A 22,081-nucleotide genomic window follows, 5' to 3' on the forward strand; every position below is an offset into this window, starting at 1 on the left:
GAACCACTTATTTATTTATTTGGGTTGGTTATATTCTAACTACAGACAAACACTACATTACTGCTCCCTAACTGCCGTAAGGATGAATAGAGTGGCAGTGCCATTCAGTGATCAAACACCACTCTATTACATATTAGGGGAGATTCATCAAAACTTGTGAAGAGGAAACGTTGACTAATTGCCCATAGCAACCAATTAGATTGCTTCTTTTATTTTTCAGAAGCCTTTTCAAAAATGAAAGAAGCGATCTTATTGGTTGCTTTGGCATCTCAGCAACTTTTCCTTAGCACTAGTCTTGATTCACCTCTCCCATGGCATACACAGACAGCCACTTTCTTACAGACTTACATAAAACACATTAATAGGGTTATTCAGGAATAGAAAAACACAGCTACTTTCTTTAAAAAAACAGCCCCCCTTCTGTCTCCAGGTTGGGTGTGGTTCTGCAGCTCACTTCCATTGAACTGAATGTAGCCAAGCTGCAAAACCACACCCAACCTGCAGACAGATGTGGAGCTGTTTTGGAAATAAATTAGCTGTGTTTTTCTATTCCATGATAACCCCATTAATGCTAAAAATGTGGACGTAATTTGTCCACGATTTTGCGAACACATTTTTACAATTGAAATATGCCTAAAAAAACACTGTGTGAACATAGTCCAAAAGTACATGAGATCCATTATGCTGGCTCAGGGTCCTGGGTTGAAGTCCCATCCAAGATATTATCTGCAAAAGAAATTTGTAATTTGTGTGGGTTTCCCCCGACTACTTTGGTCCCCCCCCCCCCTACACACATTCCAAAAAAAACATACTGATAGTTTAGTTTGTGAGCCCCAAAGGAGACTGATTTAAGTGCTGTAAAAATGCACAGCAGAATATGATGGTGTTGGTGTAAAGAATATTATATAAATAATTATTATAAAACAGTAATATTTTAATAGATGGTCAATACATAAGAGACAATACATGTGTGCAGTTCAATATGAACACCATGGCTTTCTGAACCAGATTTCCCAGTCTTCTACTAAAAAGAAAGTCATTCATCAGAGCAGTTACTGATAATTTGATGCAAGACTCCAGCCAAATATGTGCTTTATGGTGTTATACTACTTCGGTGCTGTTAGGATATAACAATGCAAAAACCCAGTGCCTCTTGCCAACCACTTTAATTGAATAAGGCTAAATATAAAGCAGACGTTCATATATGCTGAAGCTTCTGGGGCTGGGAAAGTGTAAGACATAAAACCTAGCAGAGAAGAAGGGGGAGAGGCTAAGTTATGTCTCCACGTTCTCTCAGGTGTCTAGCCAGCATGCATGGCCTTTGTGGGAACATTGTGTACCGTTATACAGAGCTAAAAGAGAAGAAATAATGACAGTCTGGGAAGAGAGAAAGAAAGACAGTAATTATGGGAAATGTGTGATTAGTTTGGTAGCCACAGAAATTAAATCGGTAGTCCTAAGAATCCTCTCTTGTGCAAGTTACCTGCAGAGGTTCAGAAAGGCCCCTCACCACGGAGTTCGGCAGGAATCCACTCCCTGCTAGTTTGGTTTGATTACTTTTTCGGATTCCTACTGTGTCCGTTCAGCTCAGTGACCTTGTTTTCTATGGTGTTATATTGTCTTACTCCCGAAGAAAAGAGGAGGATTAAGAATTTGCAGAGATCCTTCCATCACTCTGCTTTGACATGAGCCTTTGGGAACTATTTTTTCATACCTAAATGGCCCTAGGCCAAGATTCCTATCCAAATTGTTTAGTTCAGTCTGAGTGGACTAAATTTAACTCTATATAACAATGTAATAATTTCTAAGGAAAGGAGAGACTATCACATGAATGAGTTCTTTGTTCATTTATGATGGACTGATGTAAGATGTTCTGATATGTCTCTGTGAATCCCTTTGTAGTTAGTTCCTATACTCCTATGTAGTATATGCAATCTAGACTCTTAGACCAATGTCAATTCAGAGCAGCATTTACTTTGTGTATTACACACTTTAATTCATAGACTATACAACTGGTGACAATATTATCATACAAAATAACTACTTTATTTATCAAAATATTCCTTAGATAATATCAGTGGGCTTTGCAAAGATTAGCATATAGGTCAGTGGGTGAATATAGTAAGGCAATAAAAAAAGTAAATATTTTATTTTATTTTATTATAGTGTATGCTGTATCTAAGTATGTTTTTTTACTAAATATTGTTAATTCAGCAATATGTTAAATAAAATGTATGGGATGTTTTATAGTTTACTAGCTGAGTACCCGGCGTTGCCCGGTTTTTCCTTCCTAATCCTTGTTGTAGAGGAAAAATCAACAGAGGAAGCATTTGACTTCATATCCCGTCCTCATATATTGTTGTCATATCCCAACCCCATATCCTGTCCTCATACCCCGAACTCCTATCCCAACCTCCTATTCCGACCTCCTATTCGGTCCTCCTATCCAGTCTTCCTATCCCGTCCTCCTATCCTGTTCTCCCATTCCGTCCTCCTATCCCAATCTCCTATCCCATCCTCCTATCCCGTCCTCATATCTCGACCTCTTATCTCGACCTCCTATCCCGTCCTCTTATCCCGCCCTCCTGTCCCGCCCTCCTATCTTGACTTCCTATCCTGACCTCCCATCCCGACCTACTATCCCGTCCTCATATCCCATCCTCATAACCAGTCCTCATATCCCGACCTCCTATCCTGACCTCATATCCCGACCTCCTATCTCGACCTCTGATCTCGATCTCCTATCCCGACCTCCTATCTCGACCTCCTATCCCAAACTCCTCCTCCCGTCCTCCTATCTCGACCTCTTATCCTGACCTCCTATCCCAACCTCCTATCCCGTCCTCATATCCCGTCCTCCTATCCCGTCCTACTATTTCGACCTCCTATCTCGTCCTCCTATCTCGACCTCCTATCCTGACCATCCCATCCTCCTATCTTGACCTCCTATCCCGTCCTCCTATCTCGACCTCCTATCCTGACCTCCTATCTCAACCTCCTATACCGTCCTCCTATCCTGACATCCTATCCCAACCTCCTATCTCGACCTCCTATCCCAACCTCCTATCTTGACCTCCTATCCCGACCTCCTATCCCAACCTTCCATCGCGTCCTCATATCCCTACTTGGTATTGAAATATCTCCAGCCGTACGGAAGTTATGTGGACACATACATTTCCCATTGATTTGCATGGGACTTTAAACAAAAAGCCTGACTCTCACAAATGGGGGTAGTTAAGGGTTAAATTAACTATCCTATATTTTAAGTGGACATATAAGTAACATGTGACAGAGTATTATCAAAATATCTCCAGCCGTTTGGAAGTTATGCAGTAGCATATATTTCCCATAGACTTGTATGGGACTTTAGCCCCTTAAGGACCGGGGTTTTTTCCGTTTTTGCATTTTTGTTTTTTGCTCCTTGCCTTTAAAAAATCATAACTCTTTCAATTTGGCACCTAAAAATCCATATGATTGCTTATTTTTTGCGCCACCAATTCTACTTTGTAATGATGTCAGTCATTTTGCCCAAAAATCTACGGTGAAACGGAAAAAAAACCCATTGTGCGACAAAATTGAAAAAAACCCGCCGTTTTGTAACTTTTGGGGTTTCTACGTAGTACATTTTTCGGTAAAAATGACACCTTATCTTTATTCTGTAGGTCCATACGATTAAAATGATATCCTACTTATATAGGTTTGATTTTGTCGTACTTCTGGAAAAAATCATAACTTCATGCAGGAAAATTAATACGTTTAAAATTATCATCTTCTGACCCCTATAACTTTTTTATTTTTCCGTGTATGGGGCGGTATTAGTTGATAGGACTTATTGACCAAAAATACACTATTTTGGACTTTTGAATTTTTTTGCGCGTACGCCATTGACTGAGCGGTTTAATTAACGATATAGTTTTATAACTCGGACATTTCCGCACGCAGTGATACCATATATGTTTATTTTTATTTACACTGTGTTTTTTTTTTATGGGAAAAGGGGGGTGATTCAAACTTTTAATAGGGGAGGGGTTAAATGATATTCATTCACTTTTTTTTTCACTTTTTTTTGCAGTGTTATAGCTCCCATAGGGACCTATAACACTGCACACATTGATCTTTATCATTGATCACTGGTTTCTCATAGGAAACCAGTTATCAATGATTCTGCCGCTTGACTGCTCATGCCTGGATCTCAGGCACTGAGCAGTCATTCGGCGATCGGACAGCGAGGAGGCAGGTAGTGGGCCCTCCCGCTGTCTTGTAAGCTATTTGGGATGCCGCGATTTTGCCGCGGCTATCCCGAACAGCCCACTGAGTTAACCGGCAGCTTTTACTTTTGCTTTTAGCCGCGGCTAAAGGGTTAATAGCACGCGGCGCTGCGTGCTATTAGCGGCGGGTCCCGGCTTCACTATGACGCCGGGCCCGCCGTGATATGATGCGGGGTTACCGTGTAACCCCGCATTGTATCATGGGAGCAGGACCAAGTACGTACCTGTACGTCCTTGGTCCTTAAGGGGTTAAACAAAAACCCCGCCCCTGGCAAATGGGGGTGAGTAAGGGTTAAATTACCTATCCTATGTTTGTTGTTGACATATAAGTAACATGTGTGCCAAGTTTCATGTTAATAATATTTAGCCGTTTGGACGTGATGCTGGAACATACACACACACATTAAGTTTTATATATATACTAGCTGAATACCCGGCGTTGCCCGGTTTTTCCTTCCTCATCCTTGTTGGGGAGGAAAATCAACAAAGGAGGAAGCTTCTGGCTTCATATCCCATCCTCATATATTGTTGTCATATCCCAACCCCATATTCCGTCCTCATACCCCCACCTCCTATCCCGACCTCCTATCCAGTCCTCCTATCCCATCCTCCTATCCCGTCCTCCTATCCTGACCTCCTATCCCGTCCTCCTATCCCGTCCTCCTATCTCGACCTCCTATCCCGACCTCCTATCTCGACCTCCTATCCCGACCTCCTATCCCAACCTCCTATCCCGACCTCCTATCTCGACCTCCTGTCTCGACCTCCTATCCCGTCCTCCTATCCCATCCTCCTATCCCGTCCTCCTATCCTGACCTCCTATCCTGACCTCCAATCCCGTCCTCCGATCCCGTCCTCCTATCCCGTCCTCCTATCCCGTCCTCCTATCCAGTCCTCCTATCTCGACTTCCTATCCCGACCTCCTATCCTGACCTCCTATCCCGACCTCCTATCCCGTCCTCCTATCTTGACCTCCTATCCCGACCTCCTATCCCGACCTCCTTTCAAATCCTCCTTTCCCGTCCTCATATCTTGACCTCCTATCTTGACCTCCTATCCCATCCTCCTTTCCCATCCTCGTATCTCGATCTCCTATCTCGACCTCCTATATCGACCTCCTATCTAGACCTCCTATCCCATCCTCCTATCCCGACCTCCTTTCCCATCCGCATATCTCGACCTCCTATCTTAACCTCCTATCTCGACCTCCTATGCCGACCTCAAATCCCGACCTCCTATCCCGTCCTCCTATCCTGTCCTCCTATCCCGTCCTCCTACCCTGACCTCCTATCCTGACCCCCTATCTCGTCCTCATATCCCGTAATATGTGTACCAGGTATTGAAATATCTCCAGCCGTACGGAAGTTATGTGGGAACATACATTTCCCATTGATTTGCATGGGACTTTAAGCAAAAACCCTGACCCTCACAAATGAGGGTAGTTAAGGGTTAAATTAACTATCCTATATTTTAAGTGGACATATAAGTAACATGTGATCAAGTATTATCAAAATATCTCCAGCCGTTTGGAAGTTATGCAGTAACATATATTTCCCATTGACTTGTATGGGACTTTAAACATAAACCCTGCCCCTGGCAAATGGAGGTGAGTAAGGGTTATATCACCTATCCTATGTTTGTTGATGACATATAAGTAACATGTGTGACAAGAATGTTAATATCTTTAGCCATTTGGACGTGATGCTGGAACATACACACATACATACACACACACACACGTTGAGTTTTATATATATAGATATAGATTTATACTGATTTAAGTTTAGTAAGTTAGTTATACTACTTTAGTTATACTATTAGTTCTATCTAGCAACAATCATAATTTCTTAACCTCTTAAGGACGTAGGGTGTACTTGTACCTGTGCACCCTACACCCGGTCCCGGTATTTAAAACGGGGTCACGCCGTGACTCCGCATATATAATAGCGGGTCAGTCCCAGTGGCTAATGATAGCCGGGACCCTGAGCTAATAGCGTGCAGCACCGATCATTGTGCCGCACGCTATTAACCCTTTAGACGCAGCGATCAAAGTTAATCGCCACGTCGAAAAAGAAAGTGAAAGCTTCACGGTAGCTTAGTCGGGCTGATCAGGACTATCGCAATAAAATCGCGATGTCCCGATCAGCTAGCCCCTTACCTTGCTCCGTTGCGTCCGATCGGCGTTTGATTGCTCCAAGCCTGGGATACAGGCTTGAGCAATCGACTGCCTATAACACTGATCCATGCAAAGCTATGGCTTTGCAGGGATCAGTGTAATAGATCAGTGTGTGCAGTGTTATAACCCCCTATGGGAGCTATAACACTGAAAAAAAAAGTTAATAAAGGTCATTTAACCCCTTCCCTAATAAAAATTGGAATCCACCCCCCTTTCCCCCCCCCCAAAAAAAAAAAAAACAATTTAAATAAAATAAAATTAAACATATGTGGTATTACCGCATGTGGAAATGTCCAAATTATAAAAATATATCATTAATTAAACCGCACGGTCAATGGCGTATGCGCAAAAAAAATTCCAAAGTACAAAATAGTATTTGTGGTCACTTTTTATATTGAATAAAAAGCGATCAAGAAGTACGATTAATAAAAAAAAATGGTACCGATAAAAACTTCAGATTACAGCGCAAAAAATAAGCCCTCATACCGGCCCGTATGCAGAAAAATAAGAGTTATAGCAGTCAGAAGATGTGAATTTTTAACGTATAAATTTTCCTGCATGTAGTTATGATTTTTTTCAGAAGTACGACAATATCAAACCTATATAAGTAGGGTATCATTTTAATCATATGGACCTACCGAATAAAGATAAGGTGTCATTTTTACTGAAAAATTTACTGCGCAGAAACGGAAGCCCCCAAAATTTACAAAATGCCATTTTTTCTTCAATTTTGTCGCACAATAAATTTTTTTTCCGTCTCTCCGTGGATTTTTTGGTAAAATGATTAATGTCACTGCAAAGTAAAATTGGTGGCGCAAAAAATGAGCCATTATATGGAATTTTATGTTCAAAATTGAAAGCGTTATGTTTTTTAGAAGGTGATAAGGAAAAAATGAAAATGCAAACACGTAAAAATCCTGCATCCTTAAGGAGTTAAATCATATTACAGTGTATAAAGCCACCAAATAAGGGTAAACTCACATTTTCTGCAGATTTTCTGCAAATCCACAGCAGATTAAACTAACAGGAAAGTAAATGTGATTTTTGAAAGCTCATCCACATACAGCAGATCTTTTCTGACAAATATTGATCTATATTGTGGTTTTAAAAATCTGCAGCATGTCAATTTATGTTGCAGATTTCTTCATTGAAATCAATGAGGAAGGTAAACTCTGCAGCAAATCTGCAACAGAATCCTCAGCAAAATCTGTGGGGATTTCCATGCAGATTTGCTGCATATTTTTCTGCAGCAAGTCATTGTAGTGTGCATTTAACCTTATTTAAGTGGCTTTATACATTGTAATATGGCATATGATTTGAGAAATTATGAGAGTTGCTTTCTGGCATCATAGTATGTCAAGTTGCAAGCGGTTCCAACTACCCTGCTAAAAACTGTAAGGTGCCATCACATACAGTACAGACCAAAAGTTTTGACACACCTTCTCATTCAAAGAGTTTTCTTTATTTTCATGACTATGAAAATTGTAGATTCACACTGAAGGCATCAAAACTATGAATTAACACATGTGGAATTATAGACATAACAAAAAAGTGTGAAACAACTGAAAATATGTCATATTCTAGGTGGAAAGTGTCCCCAAGTGCAGTCACAAAAACCATCAAGAGCTACAAAGAAACTGGCTCACATGCGGACCGCCCAGGAAAGGAAGACCAAGAGTCACCTCTGCTGCGGAGGATAAGTTCATCCAAGTCACCAGCCTCAGAAATCGCAGGTTAACAGCAGCTCAGATTGGAGACCAGGTCAATGCCACACAGAGTTCTAGCAGCAGACACATCTCTAGAACAACTGTTTAGAGGAGACTGTGTGAATCAGGCCTTCATGTTAGAATATCTGCTAGGAAACCACTGCTAAGGACAGGCAACAAGCAGAAGAGACTTGTTTGGGCTAAAGAACACAAGGAATGGACATTAGACCAGTGGAAATCTGTGCTTTGGTCTGATGAGTCAAAATTTGAGATCTTTGGTCACAACCACCGTGTCTTTGTGCGACACAGAAAAGGTGAACGGATGGACTCTACATTCCTGGTTCCCACCGTGAAGCATGGAGGAGGAGGTGTGATGGTGTGGGGGTGCTTTGCTGGTGACAATGTTGGGGATTTATTCAAAATTTTAACCAGCATGGCTACCACAGCATATTGCAGCGGCATGCTATTCCATCCGGTTTGCGTTTAGTTGGACCATCATTTATTTTTTAACAGGACAATGACCCCAAACACACCTGCAGGCTGTGTAAGGGCTATTTTACCAAGAAGGAGAGTGATGGGGTGCTGCGCCAGATGACCTGGCCTCCACAGTCACCAGACCTGAACCCAATGAAGGCAAAAGTGCCAACAAGTGCTAAGCATCTCTGGGAACTCCTTCAAGACTGTTGGAAGACCATTTCAGGTGGCTACCTCTTGATGCTCATCAAGAGAATGCCAAGAGTGTGCAAAGCAGTAATCAAAGCAAAAGGTGGCTACTTTGAAGAACCTAGAATATGACATTTTCAGTTGTTTCACACTTTTTTTGTTATGTCTATAATTTCACATGTGTTAATTCATAGTTTTGATGCCTTCAGTGTGAATCTACAATTTTCATGAAAATAAAGAAATGAGAATTTCTTTGAATGAGAAGGTGTGTCCAAACTTTTGGTCTGTACTGAATGTTTGGTAATTTGGCTCAGTACTTAGCCGGATCACCAGCCACAACTAATGGCAATGTGTATTAGATGTGAATGGTCCAATCCAGATGGGGCAATGGCTGTTTTATACAACTCCCTGCGCTTCCTAAGGATAACATTGACTCCTTAATCATGTTGGCAAGTGTATTAACCAAACGCGATCCACTATTAATTTCATATTATTATGAAAATGTACACTTTATACCAAGGCGTACACTTATGCCATGGTGAAATTAGTAATTATTTTGTACAAGCTTTTATTCATCATCTATACTGCTATCCTTTCTCCATATCCAGAGACCTTTAAGACATATGTTTTAAAACACTTAGGGGGATTTACCATTGGATATACACTTTTTTTGTATTAAAAAAATCACAAATTATTAGGCAATGTTTACTTCTTGAAACATTTGCGACTTTCTGCCAGGTTTACATTACCATCGCCACTTTTAAAAAAAGTGGGTGGGACCTTAAAGGGGTTGTCTAGGGAGCAAACAAAGTTATAATCTCTATTTCTTCCAGCGCTCCATGTCTACTCTTGGCACATCTTGTAAGTGTACCCTTCGAGATGCGAGAAGAATGGAACCAAATCATGATTATTGCATTTGGGCAAAACCACTATGTCCAATGGCTGCATGATCTTGCCAATGTTGCAAGAATATCTTGCAGCTATTGGACATGATCATGGTATTGGACCTGCCCCCTCTCATTGTGAAAAGGTATACTTCCAAGACATGGGCAGGGTGGAAGTAAAGCTTCAGGGAGCAGAAGAGGTAATACCTTTTCTGCTCCCAGACCAGCCACTTTAAAGAGTACTTGTCACTAAATAAACTTTTCTAAACTAACTGAAGCTATGTTCCCTAACTACACCTAACCCCCCCCCCCCCCCCCGCCCTTAAAAATTTTTTTTAAGAGCTTTACCTCTCTTCTTGCTCACATAGTGTGAGCTGCCGGCAGGAGGATGTGGGCATGCACCAGCAGGCGCTACTTCAATGATGCCTGCTGGGGGGACTGCTTCCGCCCTCACTTTGCCGAGGAGAGAAGCAGAATAAGAAACTGCAGAGTTCACCAGTCCGGGAGAATGTGAGACCACTCGGTTGTCATTCTCATTGCCTCCAGCCGCACAGCCCCGCTGTTTTCTCACAGTGTCCACGGCTGTGAGCGAAGAGAAGGGGTCACAGCCACAGGGACTGTCAGCTAACAGCGTGGCTGACAGCCGTGGCAGAGTGCAGGGCTGACAGCTTTTAGAGTGAAGCTGTGTGGCTGAAGTCAGCGGGTATGCGAGTGAGGCCGCCAGAGGGATTTGGGTGGGGGTGGGAATGCAAGTGAGTCTGCATTTGCGAGTGAGGTCCTGCTTATCCTCAGTGTACAGAGCCCTGCTTGTCCTCAGTGTACATAGCCCTGCTTGTCCTCTGTGCACAGAGTCCTGCTTGTCTTCACATAGAGCCCTGCTTGTCCTCAGTGTACAGAGGGGGTATGCGAGTGAGCACGAATTTGTAAGTGAGGCTGGTGGAAGAGGGGGGGTGGGTGGAGTCCACCGCAACTAATAGCTGCGGGCACAGTGCTCCTGCCTGTCTGATTGACAGGCAGGGAGCAGTGCTGTGCTGGTTACGTGTCCTGGTTGCAGTCTGAGATTTCAGGCCAGCATGAGTCTAAAATCTATACGGCTGGGACAAATAGGGAGACCCCTAGTGTTGACTTTTTCAAACAGTAAATACAGTTAGAAGTAAACATTTTTTTTAAATTACATTCAATTAGGAAGTTGTTTGCCATACATTAATACACCATGTATAAAAAGTTTTTTTGATGACAGGCACTCTTTAAGCAAAAGGGGCATGGTCTCTACAGTCTGATGGATTTACTATAGTTTATGCAAGTAAATGGCAGAGATTATAGTGGAAATCTATGCAAGTTGGCACAGACAGCAGCTGAAGTGCCATACTCATAATGCACCTCATAATAAATCTGTCAAATCCAATGACTGGGGTTTACTGAAGACCAATATGTAAAAACTGGTTGTTGTAAATTTTCCACTTAATGTCTAACATAAGCATCAGGAGTAGATACATGTCTTTCTGTGGTTTGAGGAAGCAGTTTAACAAGGTCAGAAAAATAATGTTCGACAATAACTGAAGATGAAACAAAACAGTAAAAAATAAATTGACAATGTAAACCCCCCCACTAAATATACTGTTTTTTGTTAATCTTATCTCCCTACAAATAAAATGAAAAGTGATCAAAATGTCATATATATCCCAAAATAGTACTACTAAAAACATCAACTTATTCCGCAGAAAACAAGCCCTCGCACATAAAAAAATTACACCTCTCAGAACATGATCATATGCAAATGTATTTTTTTTTAAAACAAAAATGGTCTGTATTGTGGAAAAATAGAAAACCATTAAACAAGACACTTCTCTGGAGTTTATACTGTACTAGTACTACTGTACTGGTACTGTACTGCACGCAAGAACTGAACAGATCCCTAAAAATCCATTGTGTTGGATTGTCAATGCAACCCTCTTCTCCCACTCTTCACACACTGATAGCAACACCGCAGGAGAAATGCTAGCACAGGCTTCCAGTATCCGTAGTTTCAGGTGCTGCAGAATGAACAAAACAAAAATTGGAACAGAACCCTCAGTTTATACAGAAGATTTTGTTCAGGGATGAGGCAAACTTTTATGTGAATGATGAAGTTAACAAACAAAACCACCGCTATTGGTCTGACACCAACCCACATTGGATAGATCCCTCCAAGACTGTTGGAACACAAAAATTGATGGTATGGTGTGGTATATGGGGTACAAAGATAGTGGGGCCATTCTTATTCAATGGAAACCTCAAGGCCACTGGATATGCGAAATTGTTACATGATGATGTGTTTCCCTCTTTATGCACTGAAGCTGGCACGTTCCCTGAGTTTTTCCAGCAAGATGGTGCACCACCACATTATGGGTGTCAGGTCCGAGCATTGCTAGATGAACAGTTTCCTGGAAAGTGGATTGGTTGTCGTGGGCCAGTTGAATGGCCCCCAAGGTCTCCCGATCTTACCCCCTTAGACTTTTATCTTTGGGGTCATCTGAAATCAATTGTCCATGCTGTGAAGATACGAGATGTGCAGCACCTGAAACTACGGATACTGGAAGCCTGTGCTAGCATTTCTCCTGCGGTGTTGCTATCAGTGTGTGAAGAGTGGAAGAAGGTGGCTGCATTGACAATCCAACACAATGGGCAGCACATTGAACACATTTTATAAGTGGTCAGAAACTTGTAAATAACTCATGAAAGAATAAAGTTACGTTAAAACCAAGCACATCATTGTTTTTCTTGTGAAATTCCAAATAAGTTTGATATGTCACATGTCACACCCTCTTCCTATTGAAAAAACAAAAGTTGGATTCAGAATGTCCGACTTCAAAATGGCCGCCATGGTCATCACCCATCTTGAAAAGTTTCCCCCCTCACCTATACTAATGTGCCACAAACAGGAAGTTAATATCAACAACCGTTCCCATTTTATTAACCCCTTAAGGACTCAGGGTTTTTCCGTTTTTGCACTTTCGTTTTTTCCTCCTTACCTTTTAAAAATCATAACCCTTTCAATTTTCCACCTAAAAATCCATATTATGGCTTATTTTTTGCGTCGCCAATTCTACTTTGCAGTGACATTAGTCATTTTACCCAAAAATGCACGGCGAAACGGAAAAAAAAATCATTGTGCGACAAAATCGAAAAAAAAAACGCCATTTTGTAACTTTTGGGGGCTTTCGTTTCTACGCAGTGCATATTTCGGTAAAAATTACACCTTATCATTATTCTGTAGGTCCATACGGTTAAAATGATACCCTACTTATATAGGTTTGATTTTGTCGCACTTCTGGAAAAAATCATAACTACATGCAGGAAAATTTATACGTTTAAAAATGTCATCTTCTGACCCCTATAACTTTTTTATTTTTCCACGTATGGGGTGGTATGAGGACTCATTTTTTGCGCCGTGATCTGAAGTTTTTATCGGTATGATTTTTGTTTTGATCGGACTTTTTGATCACTTTTTATTCATTTTTTAATGATATAAAAAGTGACCAAAATACGCTTTTTTGGACTTTGGAATTTTCTTGCGCGTACGCCATTGACCGTACGGCTTAATTAATGATATATTTTTATAGTTCGGACATTTACGCACGCGGCGATACCACATATGTTTATTTTTTATTTTTTTTACACTGTTTTATTTTTTGTATGGGAAAAGGGGGGTGATTCAAACTTTTATTAGGGAAGGGGTTAAATGACCTTTATTAACACTTTTTTTTTACATTTTTTTTGCAGTGTTATAGGTCCCATAGGGACCTATAACACTGCACACACTGATCTCTAATGCTGATCACTGGCGTGCATTAACACGCCTGTGATCAGCATTATCGGCGCTTGACTGCTCCTGCCTGGATCTCAGGCACGGAGCAGTCATTCGTCGATCGGACACCGGGGAGGCAGGTAAGGGCCCTCCCGGTGTCCGATCAGCTGTTCGGGACGCCGCGATTTCACCGCGGCGGTCCCGAACAGCCCGACTGAGCAGCCGGGTCACTTTCACTTTCACTTTAGAAGCGGCGGTCAGCTTTGACCGCCGCTTCTAAAGGGTTAATACCGCACATCGCCGCGATCGGCGATGTGTGGTATTAGCCGCGGGTCCCGGCCGTTGATTACCGCCGGGACCGACGCGATATGATGCGGGATCGCGGCGCGATCCCGCTTCATATCGCGGGAGCCGGCGCAGGACGTAAATATACGTCCTGCGTCGTTAAGGGGTTAAGGTGTATCCATATAAATGGCCCACCCTGTACATCGTAACAACAAATTATCAAAAAATTAACATTAAGGATAGTAAACCTTCCCCCATCCCCCCCCAGAGCCCACCCCCGCTAAGATGGGGAAAATATTCAAACTCCATTAAAGGTTCAATGTGAAGGACAGAAGACACAGGTATTGGAAGTATACTCCGCGCTGCCAGTAGTAAATACAATACTCGGGACGATGTCGTCAGATCAAAGGATCACTTTAGTTTTTAACACACAAATAAAACTTGTTCAAAATAAAGTTATCCTTTGATCTGACTACATTGTCCCGAGTATTGTATTTACTACCGGCAGCGCAGAGTATACTTCCAATACCTGTGTCTTCTGTCCTTCGCATTGTTTGCACGCTGTCTGGCTTGGGAAGCCCGCAGCAGCCTAATATCCCTACCTCAGCGATCACTTGCTGTGTCTTCTGAGTGTTGTGCCTCCGTATTGCACAACATTACAAGGTGAGCGTAATACTTTTTTCTACTAAAAACCATTGATGTTCATGCACAAGGAAGCGCTCTGCTTTTTTGTTTCGTTTATCCAATAAAGGTTCAGGAAAATGTATCTGATCCCAGGGGGTCCGTCTGCTGGAAACTCAGTGATCTCCTGCACAGCGCTTTGGCTCTCCTTGTGCCCTCCATACATGTCTATGGTGGAGCTGAAGCTGTGTACTCGTGTATCTCCGCCACTCCCATAGAGATTCATATAGAGGGGGGCATGTTGATCACCGCTTCGTGCAGTGATTGACAGAGCTACAGGAGATTACTGAGGTCCCAGCGGTCAGCCCGCCTCTGATCAGACACTTAAAAGGAATACTTTTTTTCTAGGCTACTCCTTTAAACTTCCTCAGCCTCTTTACAATCGCAGTCCACGCTGAAATGTCTATTTGTCTTACAAGCAAAATTCTAATTTAGAAAAATTTACATTTCTCAATTTTTGCTAAAATGTAGTGTTTTCTACAAAACATAGATTATATTGTATCAACCAAAATTTACCACTAACAAAGTACAAGGTGTCACGAAAAAGTAGTCTCAGAATCACTTGTATAAATAAGAGTATTCAAAAGTTATGTGTACATGTCGGATATGAAAAATAGGCCTTGATCCTTAAACTCCGGCCCTGAGACATCTTATCCCCTAGGGATAAGATGTCTCACCGCAGGGGTCCCGCCACCGTCATGCCCCCTCCCATAGATTTGCATGGTGGGGGGTTGACGACACAGGGGGGCAGAGTTGTGACGTCACGATACTCTGGCCCCGTGGTCGCCACCCAGCTGTTTGTGAGCTGGCACCACGGTGTGCAGCTCAAACAGGTGGGTGGCGAAAACAAGATTGCAGGTGTCCCCAGCGGCGAGACATCTTATAGGGGATAAGATGTCTCAGGACCGGAGTACCCCTTTAAAGAAATACTCCAGTGAAAATTATTACAGCATTATTGAATGGGAATGCATTAATGCTGAGTAGTTCTATCCTTAGCTGTGATGTCCGACCCCCATCGTGTGCCACCATTTTGTACACGGATCGTCATACAACCATGATCCTTGGCGTGCTCTGCCGCCCATCTCCCCTCCCCCACCACAAGTCTGTCCCTTCTACCTCCTGAGTGTGCAGTTCTTCAGCTAATAGACTAGGCTGAGCAAACATCTATTCATGTAGCTGCTGCTATATTATGCTTCATTTTTATTCATGCATAATATATTTTTTTTAGACTGTAGCAATATTTCTTCCATACATTATCAGAAGTGAAGAACAATATCTGGCCATCCAATGTGTTCATGCAGTGAGTCAAGTTTTACTGGTGTTCTGAGAATTATCAAGTGTATCTCAGCAGTAGAGCGGATTGGCTCAAGAGCTACTTATCTTTCTTTCAAGCAGGATATGTACAGCTTTGTAATGAAATTGTAGATGGCAGATTGATACGTTTCATGTACGGGCTGTAGCATTCTGGACTTGCTATTTGTATGTTTGGATCTTTGGTGTCATCATTTTGACATTCCTCATTTTCTGTATTGCCGAAAATCCTGGAATTGAACTCCAGCATCACTTGTCGGGTGATTGCAGATAGATTCAGTGACTAATATTTCAGCCCTATGTAATTTAAGTTAAACTAAATATTTTCGGTTTGGATTTCATTTGTATCTAATAAAAGTATGAGCTGAAGTTACGTGAATGTATTAATAAAAATATGTCTATGATGTATTTGTATATTCCAAGCCAGATGTATAATGCATTGTGGAAATTTTGCTTGTTGTTTTATTTTATTAGAGACATCTTTTTATTGCTTAGCTTTCACACATTTTTATTTGTTTTATTGTACTTTAGAATAAACTATTTAACATTTTTAAGTTTGTTTTGAAATACCAACATATGCTATTATTACTAGAAGATCTGTGCAGCAAAATGGTGTGCATTGGTCCTGACATCATTTACAAAATTGTTAACTTTATTTCAATTTTATCTTAAAAGGGGTTTCCCATCTAAAGAATGATAGCATATTGCTAGGATGTGCTATAACTTTAGGATCAGAAGGCCCCCAAGTGTAAAGTGTACATAGCTCTGCTGTATTGGCACGAAATGCATTGTCTGAATAGTGAATAAATAGGACATGGAATTCTATATTTACATGCTGTGTTTATTCCCTAGAATCTATACAGGAACTTATGACTATCAGTCTATACCTAAGGATTTAGTCTGCAACTTAAAACTGGCATCTAAAGGATCTGTGCCTGTATGTGCCACTTATATATTGCATGTTACTGTTATAAATGATCACAAAAGCCCTGAATCCTGTTTTTTTTTGTTTTGCCGCAGATTATGCTATAAAATAAGTGATGACATTACAAATTACAATTGGTGACGCAAAATACAAGCCTTTATATGGGTCTGTAGGTGTAAAATTTATTTTTAGAAGGAGAGGAGTAAAAAATTTAAGTTCAAAAACAAAATTGGCGGGGTCCTTAAAGGGGTACACATTTTTTTCAAATCAACTGGTGCCAGAAAGTTGAACAAATTTGTAAATTACTTCTATTAAAAAATCTTCCAGGACTTATGAGACAGTTCCTGACATGGACAGAGGTGTCAACAGAGAGCACTGTGGTCAGACTGAAAAGAACTATACAACTTCCTCTGTAGTATACAGCAGCTGATAAGTACTGGAAGGATTAAGATTTTTAAATAAAAGTAATTTACAAATCTGTTAAACTTTCTGGCACCAGTTGATTTGAATTTTTTTTTTTCCACCGGAGTACCCCATTGAGTCCTGAAGGGGTTTATTTTTATTGCAATTAAAACAAGGCTACATGCAATATACTAGGAAGTAAGTAATCACTATTCTTGTGGAAAGTAGATGCTTTTAGTTTGAGACCTAAGCTAAATCACACTTTCTCTATCGGCTCCATTGGGGGACACAGACCTTGGGTATATGCTGCTGTCTCTAGGAGGCTTGACACTATGGTAACCAAAAAGTCAGCTCCTCCCAGCAGGACATACCCGCCTCCAGGCCACTGAGCAATTCAGTTTTTGCTTAGTGTCTTAAGGAGGTGGACACTGGTCTGGTGTTCTCCAGACCAGGTCTCATATTTTTTATTTTTTAGGTTTAGGGAATGTGTTAGTGCTTTATTCCTTTTTCTTTCTTTTTTCAGGTGGGGACTCAGGAACTGCGGTTCACTATTTCCCCATTGCGAGAGGTGGCAGGCATCTTGAATGTACTGTTAACCCCCTCTCGCCAACGGTCAGCGCTTGGGGTTGTACCTCATGGGTCCGGGTCCCCCTACTTTCCTGTTCGCCTCGCTATGAGCTTGGCTTGCTGCAGGTGACAATGCTGACTGAAGACTACATTCTGAAGACTTCTTTAGGTAAGTTCTTCAGCACAGGTGAGTATTTTTCTCTCCCTAGGTCTTGCTACAGCTCGAGACCCCTGTTTTTGGACCTATCCTTACTGAAGCTGGGGCTGGCCGTGGAATACTTTACTCTTCCCTGCAGGGGGATTGTTTTTTATTATATGGGGGAGCAGTGGATCTAAGGGCAGTGTGTTCACAGTAAGGGGCACTTATTGGGCAGTGTGTGTGACATGTATGCGCCGCAGGCTTCTTTACTTTCACTGTGGGCAGCCACGGCTGCCGACGGCACTTCGCCCGCTCCGTTCCCCAGGTGCATAGGAGCTCACTACAGGCGGCGTGTGCGCTCGGGGTTCGGAGCAGGCGCCATACTAGGTCCCTCTGTATTTCTTCGGCGGCCCGGCGGACGTTAGTTCCGCCCACCAGGCTGCAGAAGCACTTCAACATCGCGAACTGAGCCACCAATCAGCACTGTGTGCGCGTTAGGGGCCATGCAGGGGCCAATCACAGTGCCCTCGCCTCTGACCCGGCCTCTTCCTTCTATTGGCCGGCGTCTCTTTCTCTCTCCTCACAGACATGGGTGAGACTGTTCATTTTTTTTTTTTTTTGCTATGTCCGTGCCCAGAACTGTCCCTCCCTCAAAGCAGATATCGGCAATATTAGTCACTCATTACGCTTGTAAAAACTGCTCTGCAAAAATGCCAGGTTCCGCTAAACCCACTTGTTCTGCCTTCTCCACTGCTCCCCCAGACCCCCCTGCTATTTCTAACCCAGGTGCTCCTTCAGACCCGGTGGGTTCGGCCGCCCCTCCAGCCTGGGTTTCCTCCCTCTCCCAGTCTATATCCGACTTGGCACAGGTCTCCCATTCTGTGGTGACTGCCTTGGAGAGGTCTACCCTTCATCGGCCCTCTAGGAGGTCCCGTTCCCCTTCTCCCTATGCTTCACAGCGTACTAGGGGTGTTTCCTCTGATTCATCCCTTGAGTCTTCTGGTAGACACCGGCGTTCCTCTCGCAGGTCTCACCTGACCGCTTCTTCAGGCCACACGCGTCACTCTTCCAGAGGATGTTCCCGTGGTCACCGCTCTGGCTCCCCTGAGCCATGTACCAGGTCGGAGTCTCCCTCTTCTAGGGCCGCCTCCACTCGCTCGCACTCTCCTGGAGAACTGGCGGACGAGGTTTCCGATTCGGCATCCAATTCAGAGGACCGTTCGGACTCTGTGGACATGGTGAACTCATTGGTTATGGCCATAAGAGACACCTTTAACCTAGAGGACCCAGGAACTTTGGACGTAGCTCCAGAAGTGTCCTTCCATCGTGCCCGACCGGCACCCAAAGTGTTCAGCTCTCACGCTGAATTTGATGCCATTCTAGAATCTGCCTGGAAGCACCCTGAGAAGAAGTTTCAAGGACTGAAGAAAGTTCAAGCGCGATATCCTTTCGCCAAGGACCTTGTCTCCAAGTTGACTTCCTCTCCGTCGGTGGATCCTCCGGTTTCCTGCCTCTCTAAAGCTACTAATTTGCCGCTGGCGGATGCAGCTGCCTTCAAGGATCCAGCAGACAAAAAGGTTGAGTCTTTAGCGAAGTATGCCGTTGAAGCAGCGGGTTCCTCTCTGCTTCCTGCCTTCGCCTCCACCTGGGTGTCTAAGGCCCTTTCGGTTTGGTATTCCCAATTCCGTCAGGGCATTCTTTCGGGATCTCCCCCGGAAGAACTGTCTGCTCTGGCCCTCCAATGTTCCAAAGCTGGAGACTTTCTGTGTTCTGCTTCCTTGCACTCAGCTCGTTGCGCTGTCTTTGCCACCGGTAATCTAGTGGCCCTCCGTCATTCCATTTGGCTTAAAGCATGGAACGTGGATTCTGCATCTAAGAAGTCTCTCACCAAGATTCCTTTTACCGGTTCCCGACTTTTCGGCAAGCGCCTGGATGAGATTATCTCTGAGGCGACAGGTGGCAAGAGCTCTTTATTACCTCAAAACAAGTCTAGCACTTCTTTCCGCAGAAAGTCTTCTTCCTTTCGGTCCTTTCGGATTTCTGGTCCCTCTAAAGGGTCCAGCCAGGCGCCTCCACGTGACAAGAAGGTCCCCTTTTTCAAGGTGCGTCCCTCTTGGAAGTCGGACACCAACCGTTCTGACCGTTTTGCGACCAAACCGTGCAACCGCAAACCCACTTCTGCATGAAGGGACACCCGCACCCGCAGTTTTTTCTCGGGTGGGAGGTCACCTCTTGCTCTTTCGAGATGTTTTGGGTCTTCAGTTCAACTCGGCCTCTGCTCGGATTCTCCTCCTGCCGGACAAACATCTGGCCCTCTTGTCGGGAGTCCGCTCCCTCCAGATACCATCAGAGGTCACCATCCGTACTTGCATGGAAGTCCTGGGTCGGATGATGGCAGCCATGGAGGCCGTACTCTTTGCTCAGTTTCATTGCTGTCCTCTTTAGCTGGCGATTCTTGCCCGGTGGGACAGGTCTCCTCTCTCTCTCGATCGCAAGATTGTTCTCCCTCTTCGGACCCGTCGGTCTCTGCGCTGGTGGATCCGCTCCCCCCTTGTTCTTCAGGGGCATTCGTTCATTCCCATCCACTGGCATTTGGTCATGACAGATGCCAGTCTGTCGGGCTGGGGGGGTGTCTTCAGGGATCAGACGGTTCAAGGCCTCTGGCCTCCCCAAGAAGCCCTTCTTTCCATAAACATCCTGGAACTGAGGGCGATATATCTTTGTCTGAAGCATTGGGAGTCCCTGCTTCAGGGCCACCCTGTCCGTGTCCAGTCGGACAACGCCACGGCTGTGGCATACAGTAATCGGCAGGGCGGCATTCTCAGCTCAGCAGCCATGTCCGAGGTGACAAAGATCCTCCTTTGGGCGGAACAAGAAGTTCCTGCCATTTCGGCGATTCACATTCCAGGAGTGCTCAACTGGGAAGCGGATTTCCTCAGTCGGTCCTCAGCCGACCCCGGAGAGTGGTCTCTTCTTCCGGAGGTGTTTGCACAGATCTGCGACCTCTGGGGGACCCCAGACGTGGATCTCTTCGCGTCTCGACACAACTGGAAAATTCTGACGTTTGTGTCAAAGTCCAGGGACCCTCTGGATCTAGCCATGGATGCCCTAGTAATTCCGTGGTCAGGCTTTGTCCTGCCCTATCTGTTCCCTCCCCTCCCCCTCCTTCCCAGGGTTCTGAGGAAGCTCAAGGTGGAAGGAGTCCCCGCCATTCTGGTGGCTCCAGACTGGCCCCGAAGGGCATGGTACGCCGACGTGGTCTGGCTTCTGGACGACGTTCCATTCCGTCTTTCACTTTTTCCAGACCTACTGTCACAGAGTCCCCTTTGCCACCCCAATTTACAGTCGCTGCATTTAACGGCGTGGCGGTTGATACCGCGGTTCTAAGGGCCCGCGGCTTCTCTTCCCAGGTAATTTGCACCATGCTCAGGGCTCCCAAGCCCTCCTCTGTGAAAATTTATCACCGTACCTGGCGGGCTTACTTTCGTTGGTGCGAAACTCAGACCTTTTCTCCAGTTACCTTTTCCGTTCCCCGTCTCCTTTCCTTTTTGCAGTCGGGATTGGAACAAGGGCTGGCTCTCAGCTCCCTTAAGGGTCAGGTTTCGGCCCCTCCATTCTCTTTCAGCGTCCTCTGGCTTCCAATTCGCATGTCCGGAATGTCCGCATGTCCCCCAATGGAGCCGATAGAGGAAAGGAGATTTTTTATACTTACCGTAAAATCTCTTTCTTGAAGGATCCATTGGGGGACACAGCTCCCGCCCTTTTCTGGGGTTCCTATTCAATTATCTGTCCGAGGGAGTGTTCAGTTAATTTTTCTTCTGGTTCTCGGACAGTTCATGTTTTTTTTTTCCTTTGACCTGTCGGTCTCCTCCTATTGCTCTGGGACTAAAACTGAATTGCTCAGGGGCCTGGAGGCAGCAGCATATACCCAAGGTCTGTGTAACTCAATGGATCCTTCGAGAAAGAGATTTTACAGTAAGTATAAAAAAATCTCCTTATTTTAACCCTTTTCATTTCTTTTTAGATGCAATTTCAACATGATACCATACATGTGCATTAACAGCTGTATTTATGCAATCTACAGGCGAAGTGTGACTGCGATAGCCACATTCCAGTACTAATGAAATCAGAAAAAAAACTCAGATCCTGGCCATGTAGCACTTGATGTAGTGTGAATCAGTACGGATAACAGTGAAACCAACAAGATTGATGGGACTGACTGGGATATCCTAACAGCCCTGAACACAATAAAGTCTCCCAGGTCTAGTGATGTTCTTTGTTAGGGCA

The sequence above is a fragment of the Hyla sarda genome, chromosome 3, assembly GCF_029499605.1.
Source record: "Hyla sarda isolate aHylSar1 chromosome 3, aHylSar1.hap1, whole genome shotgun sequence".
Taxonomy (NCBI): domain Eukaryota; kingdom Metazoa; phylum Chordata; class Amphibia; order Anura; family Hylidae; genus Hyla; species Hyla sarda.